We start from the raw sequence: 7,610 nt of genomic DNA on the forward strand, positions 1-7,610 counted from the left end.
TGCCTCTAGTACTGTGCAAGGCATCGCATCAATCACAGCCCTCGTCACTGTTAGTCCAGGCTTCATCTCAGGATCTTTTTCATCTAAGCCCTCTGCTTTTTTTTTTTTTTTTTTTTTTTTTTTTTTACTGGTTTTTAGTTGTAGCAGGCACTCACCCCAAACCTATTCACCCTATTGCTCTAAGTAGGCTGAGCTTATCCTCAGAAGGATCCTCTCCTAGGTCGCCACATACTCCCTAGTACTATATGAAATAAAACAAAGTCTGTAGAAAGTGATTAGCTCCTTGTAAATGACCAATGATTGATATTTAATAACAAACATCTAAAAAACCCAACATCTTTAAAGACATCTTGTTAGAAGTAGTAACTATGTTCAGCTCCTATTGTCTATGTTCTCAGTCTATTCCCTAAGTTACAAAAATAAATTAGAGAATTATACTGGCAGTTAGATGTTTATTGGTATTTCAGTTTACTTTCAGACACAACTCCCCTCTTTTACACACACACACACACACATACACATACACACACACACACACAGACACACACACACACACACACAGACACACACAGTCTCTCTCTCTCTCTCTCTCTCTCTCTCTCTCTCTCTCTCTCTCTCTCTCTCTCTCTCTCCCTCCCTCCCTCCTTTTGAAACTCAGTATTTGTAGTCTTTAACAATACAGAGGGGTGGGGCAGAGATTTACAGAGGTGTTAAGAGTCTCTTTGTCTCTCTTTCTGTCTTTGTCCCTTGATCTCCCTCCTGCTGTCTGGTGATATCAGAGTGTCAGGTGACTGACACCGAGGTTTTGGAGCCAGCCAATGGGCTGTATTTGGCAAGCTCCAGAGACCCATGCATGACTGACTGGCTTCCTTAAAGGCGAGTTGGAGGCAGTGGAGTGTCTTGGATCAGCTTTGCCTGAGGCTTCTCTGCCCGTGGTCTCCCCATGAGCCAGCCCGATGTGGTGGGAAATGGGAGGGAAGGAGACAGGACACAGAGTGGATTGCAGCTAGTTTTGTGACATTAGACTCACCTTGGCCCAATCCACTTGCTGGCCTGTGCCAGGAGTTCTCAGTGTGGTCTGCATTGATAACACGGAGGCAGTGCCCGGGAAGGGACTGAAGTTTTACAAGGCTGTGTATATTTTTAAGTGTTTTGCAAAGATAGCATCTTTCTATTTGTGGCGTTTCTTTCAGCCCTGTTTCCTTTTAAAACAAATTTTGTAAATTGAAAGAAAAAAAAAAGATTTAATTTAAAAGGGAATTAAGCTTTTAAGGTTAGATCTCAAAGCAATGGGTTCTGCCATGATGTCATCACACGCACACACATGTCATTGTATGTTCTTCTGTTCCCCACTGCCTTCCACAGATCCCTTCCCCTCCCTAGCTGACCATCTTTCTCCTGCCTTAGACCTTAAAGGGGGGGGTCTTGACGACTAGCAAAGAGCTGCATGCGAGGGTGTCATGGGGTACGCTGACCTAGAATGAGGTTCTGAGTGGTATCAGCTCTCTTTCCCTCTGACGGTGCTGACACCTGGAGGGGTGACAGGAGGAGAGCATGCTGCACTGGAAACCCCACCTCGTGCATGGCTGTGTTACCTTCGTATACTGTCTCTGTTTCTTATACTACTATCTAAAATTATCTTCTTTACAGTTGTGCGCCACGATGCTGGCGAATTCCAAACACCCCGAAAACTAGATGTTAAGGATATGAATATGACATGAATATAAATTTTCATGGTTTTGGATGTATATATGTGTGTGCAATCATATCTGTGGGTGTGTGCATTCACGCACAGTGTGCATTTGGAAGTCAGAGGACAATTTGGGCGTTTCTTCCCAGGCCCCTTTCACTTTTGGTTTGAGTCAGAGACTCTCACTGGAATGGGACTTTGTCACATAGGCCAGGCTACCTGCCTCATGCACTTCCAGAGACCCCTCCTGTCTCTGTCTACTTTCTCTGTGCTTCACTTTATTCCACACAAGTTCTGGGGATTTGAACTCAGATTCTCTCACATGCCAGGCAAGCACTTTATCAACTGAGCTCTCTCTCCAACCTGTTTGTTTGCAGTTTTTGTAGCACAATCAGACCTTCATAGCTGTGAAACTCTCTGCTTTCTGAATTTATTCCTTGTAGGGTAAATATTCCCATGTACAGTTGCATAACTGTTAACATGCCTGGCCCAGATGCTGCAGTGTAGAACACACGAGCTGGTATTGAGCATATCAGGCAGGGTCTCTCAAAGACTGGAAAAAGACTTTATCTTCCAAACAACGGGTGACAAGCCATGATAAGATGCTTCGGCCTCCTCGTAGCTGTTTGTTTTCTCAGACCAGTCCACGAAGATGGAAGATGGCAAAGGTCTTGTTTGCTGACTTAAGGCTCTATCTTGAGGCTGGCATCAGAGTTGACCCAAAGCAGGCACTTTATGTCTGAGACTGGAGCCATTTAGCGGGCATGCTTCTATAGAGCATGATGTCCAGTGGTGGTAAAGGGGGCTCACTGGTAGCTCTGCAAGCTGCTGCTTTTTGCTGGCTAGACTATCGTACAATCTATTTGGGCTATGTAAAGGGCTGGTGTGGGTCCATTTTTTGGGGGGGCAATTTGGACTAGAGACAATCACCCAGAAAGCCCTCTCTAATTCAGTCCATCTGCCTCTTAAGGTCCTCATTCCTAGTGCAGATTCTGTGCCAGTTGAGGTGTTACAACTGTAGGAAACTGCAAGCTCCAGGCTGCCTTCTGACCCATAAGTACAGCCTCCAAATCTCTGGACTTGTATTTCCAGAATCTTCCTTCTGGAATGATAGTTGTGCGGTCAGTCTGCCCACTTTTCTTAGATAGTCCTGCCCCCATACCCTATTCAGTATAACAGGTTATCTTGTATGGAGCAAGGACCTGAGAAACATTTCCTGAATAGAAGGATATATAAGTGGGTGAATGAATGAGTGGGGTTACATTCTGAAAAACAAATTTTGAGTTGAAACGATTGTAAGTTGAAATGCATCTGATCCATGTAACCTATGGATGACCATCATTTAGAAACAGGGCTTGTGCAGAAGAGCAGTGGCTTTACTCCTGGACACAAGGAGGCTGAGTTCTGGGTAGTTCCACTGCAGAGTATTAAGAGAGTATTATAAGACAGTATATCACCATCCCAAGAAATGATCCAAAGTCAGGATATAGTTTCTACTGATCTTGTCTCATTCCACATTACCATAAAGTAAAATATTTGTTAAGTCAGAGACCGTGATGGCTAGTGTTAACTGTCAGCTTGACAGGACCTAAAACCATCTGGGTGATGGACCTCTGGGCACACCTATGAGGGTTATCATGATTACTTTAACTTATATGGGAAGAGCTGCCCACTGTGGGAGGAGTCATTCCCTGACCAGAATCCTTACATATAAAAAGTGGAGGAAGTGCTGGCAGTAGCTTGCATTTATCACTCATTTCTGATTGTAAGTAAAACATGACTAGCTGCTTCAAGCTCCCTCTGCCTTGATTTCCTCATTGTTATGGGACTGTGTGCTAAAAAGAACATTTCTCCCATAGTTGCTTTGGTCAGGGTGTTTTGTTTTAACACCAGGAAAAGACCCTAGGGCCAGTACTGTTTGCTTTCAGTTAGCACTCAACCTCTTCCTCTTTATCTGTTCCCTCAGGAAGCATTGAGTATCTGCTTCCTGTTGTCAGAAGCATGAGTGAGGTCATCATCTCACAAATCATTCCTTCTTTTCAGAGAGGTGAAGTACCTCACCCAAGGACACACAGCTAGGAAGTAGCAAAGCTGGATGTAATCCAGGCCTGACGTTCCTCTGTGTAGCTTGGATGCTTTTAAGTTTTTCCACTTTCCTCTTTCATGTTAGCCCACAGATTACCAAGGCACTCACCAAACTCTTAGCTTGGCCTGCTGAACCCTGAAGTGCACCATCAACCCTTGGACACGCATTAGTACCTCAAGTCACCAAAGACACTAGGATTCCCACTGTGGGATTCTGTAACTGTTCCAGGCTCTGAAATCCCCCACAGCTGTTTCTCCATTATATTTCTAATAGCATTAAATAATATATCAAATAATAATCCTGGTAGGTATTCAAAGACATGTGTTTGCTTAATTAATTCCCCTCAGAACTGATAATGCCTGCAAGAGAAGCCCTCAGTTCAGTGATGGACCCACACCAAGTATGCTCAAGGGGTACGATTTGTTTCATTGAAAGGAACCTCATTCAAATGCTTAAGCTCTTAGGCAAGTAAGCGAGACCCAAAGCTGCTCTTCTCCACACAGTCAGGACCTGGCATGTCTACACTGGGTGAAAAGTCTGGAGTCAGGACTCAGTCCTGGCTCTCCTGAGCACAGCTTTGCCTTTGTCCTTCTGGGAGGCAGGTCTGGTCTGCAGCGGAAGGACTGAGCATGGAGACTGCAAAGAGAGTTCTGAAACCCGTAAGTAATGAATCACCAATGCTTTGCCCGAGGGCTAAAAGAGAAGTCAATTTATTTGGTGCCTTTCTACCTTCAAATTATCCAGTTCCTGCAGGATTCTTAGCTCAGGAGCATTCGCTATAGCGTGGCCAAACCACCCCTTTGAGGTGGTATAAGCCACCTATTTACCTGGTTCCCTCCCCTTCTCAGTGAAGTTGTTGGAACTGTTTATCCTGAGGTGCCCACCCCTGAGGGATAGGGTCTTAATGAATACAACTCAGGGAGGCAGAAGTTGAGCAGAGGAAGCATTGTGTGAGCGGATTTTTGAGCCACGTTTGTACCTAACATCACATGCATTTTTATTTACTTACCTTTCCATCAGAAAAGTCATCTTGGAGTTTATTGATTGAAGGGGCCTAGGCAAGCTGAAGTGCTGTGTGAACTATAAAGCAGCGTATATGGCTCGGAGGGTTATTGAAATGAGGATTGTTGAGTTAATGCTTGTAACAGGGAGCCCTTTGAGATGACATTTGCTTTATGACATTTATTTGTTTTTGTTCAGAAGAAGCCAAGAGGTCATCTGAATCCCACTGAGAAGAGTCCTCTCCACCCCCTACCGCTTAGAAGGCAGTTAGATATCAGGGGTTCCAGACTAAGGTGATGGGGTGCATATTCGAAGATAGGTAAGAGTGACTTGTTACATGAGCCAAGGACAGTGAGTTCAAAATGGCCTCTTTAGCCTGGAGATTATTGAAAATGACTACGGCAGAGATATCACTATAGAAATGTCACTACAAGACAGTGACATCGACTGTCTCCCACTCTAAAGGCTTGTTTTGATCACAGGACCTGCACTCTGCCAGAGAGACAGAGGTCTCCATTCTCTTGAATAAGGCCATATCTTCGCAACTGGTTTGACTAATAGAAACTACAGTAGCATCGTGCAGCTTATGAGGGTAGACTGTAAAAGGAAATGCAGCTCCTACTGGTTCTTCGAAGCCAGTAGCAATCTTGTAGAGAATCCAGGGCTCATATGTGGATGTTTCAATAGCTGGATCTAGCTGGGCCACTTGCTCCCAGGTAGCATCAACTACTGGACATATAAATGAATGAGCTATATAGGTAAGCACATCTTCCAGCCCTTGAGTCTTCTGTTAAGATCTCAAAGAATCATATGTGGGTTGGAGACAGACTATCTCTCTAAGGTCATGGCTGACTTCCTGACCTCTAGACAGTGTTAGTGATGATAAAGAACTATCGCTTTAAGTCATTAAGTTTTGGGATGACTTCATGTACAGCAACAAAGGACCTATTTAGTATATGATATCTCAGAACAGGAGAGTTGGGGTAAAGGATCTTGTTCCTCAAACAATCCTTGGTTGATATTGGAAGGAGTTTGGGATTCAGAGTCTCTAAGGAGTAATTTGTGGCCAGATAAGGTCTGAGAGAGGCAGGAGTATAGTTAAGAACTTTCTAGGTGGGTTAAATCCTTGTGAGCTAGACAGGAAAACAACTCAAGAGTGCCATTAGATTTTGATCTGACTCTCAAGGTCCTCACTAAGCACTCTTCCCTGTGGTCCTGGTTGGAATAGCATGAGCCTCGACCCCTGGATGCTTTAAGAAACCAGCACATTCCCATATCTTAAATTTCTGAAAATTCCATGGCAGTACCTACTTACCTTCTACTGCTCATTTGTCTATGCTAGAGTTGGAGTTGAACCTTCATTATCCCTCAGATAACCACAGTTTTGGAGTTCAACATGTAAGATGTATGGTTAGAAATAAAGACTTCATGCTCGTCAAGGTTCTTGGTTGTAAATAACACACAGTTCTCTATGATTCAGGCAGAAGGTGAGATTATTGTAGTGCTTATGAAAATTAAAGAACAAAAGTCAGCTCCCAAAGAACCAGCACATGAGATTTTCATAGACCTAGAATGTGTGTATCTCTGAGCTCCAGATGGAGCTACTGGAATGACCACCGTTGTGGTCCTAAGAAACTGGGTGTGACTTCTCAGTTAGGAGAGAACTTTCCCATCTCTACTTCTTTTGGTCACCAGGGTCAGATGTATGTGACTGGTAGAACATAGGTGATGTGCCATCTCCTGTCTGTCAGAAAGCTGGGAAATGGAGACTCTGAGGAGTGTCAAGTACTGGGCAGACTGAAACTTGATATGTCCACCCCTGGGTTGTTCTGGATTTGTGATTATGGATACATTTGTCTACTGATGTGCTGTTGTGAGGTGAAATGTAAATCAGGCCTTGAATTTGAGAACTCCAGGGACAGTGCTAGGAGGAAGGTCGCATTTAGAAAATATGGGTGTGTTGATTAGCTGTGTCTTTCTTGCCTTCCATGTCTTGTGCTGCATTGAGTCTGGGTTACTATAAACCACAGATCCCAGCAAGCTGAAGGCTGGAAGGAGAGAGAAGGTACTCTTTCTGTGCTGCCATTTCTTATGTGCGTGGGCTCTGGGAGTGACTGACTGATAATCTCAGTGTTAGCCACAGGGACTCAGTGCTGGTCTGAGAAGCCTTCCTTATTAGCCCTTTTCCTGACTTGCCAGTTCCATCTCCCCTTCTGACATCATGAGCTATGCCTCTGAGCCTGCATAATGGCATGTCCTTACGTTTATTCCAGCTCTGGCTGCATTCTGGGCACCCCAGTCTCTGCTTCCTGACCCGCTCCTCTTTATGTTCTTACATTCAAGACTTTGCAACTAGTTACTTGGAACAAATCCCTTCTACTTGAAACTCCCCATATGGTTCCAGTATCCTGAGTACACTCTGATATATATCTCAATTTGGTTAAAAACAATACCATCTGTAGCATAGTTCTCAATAGCAAAAAGTATGTCTAGAATGCTCCATTTTGTCTTCCTCCCTTCTATCTGAAGAACTCAGATACACCATATAAAACTTAACTTTGGCATTACTTCTCTCATGATAATTTTCCTGATACTACTCTTATGCTACAGGATCAAAAGCAGCATCACATACTCACAGTGGGATGTGATAGGAGAGCTTGTTTACATTGTGGGCTACGAAGACTGCAAGTATATGTGCTAAAGAAGACACATGGAATAGCATTTCCTCTATCTATCCATCTATCTATCTATCTATCTATCTATCTATCTATCTATCTATCTATCTATCTATCATCTATCTATCTATCTATCTATCTATCTATCTATCTATCT

General features: G+C 43.7%; 1 protein-coding gene across 1 annotated transcript in view; it reads right to left on the reverse strand.

Moving 5' to 3' along the window:
* Nucleotides 1-7,610, reverse strand: part of Adra1b (adrenoceptor alpha 1B) — a 126,007-nt gene that overhangs the window by 92,254 nt on the left and 26,143 nt on the right. The gene's annotated exons all lie outside the window — the stretch shown is intronic.

Source organism: Mus pahari, chromosome 14, assembly GCF_900095145.1.
Source record: "Mus pahari chromosome 14, PAHARI_EIJ_v1.1, whole genome shotgun sequence".
In the NCBI taxonomy this organism is placed as follows: domain Eukaryota; kingdom Metazoa; phylum Chordata; class Mammalia; order Rodentia; family Muridae; genus Mus; species Mus pahari.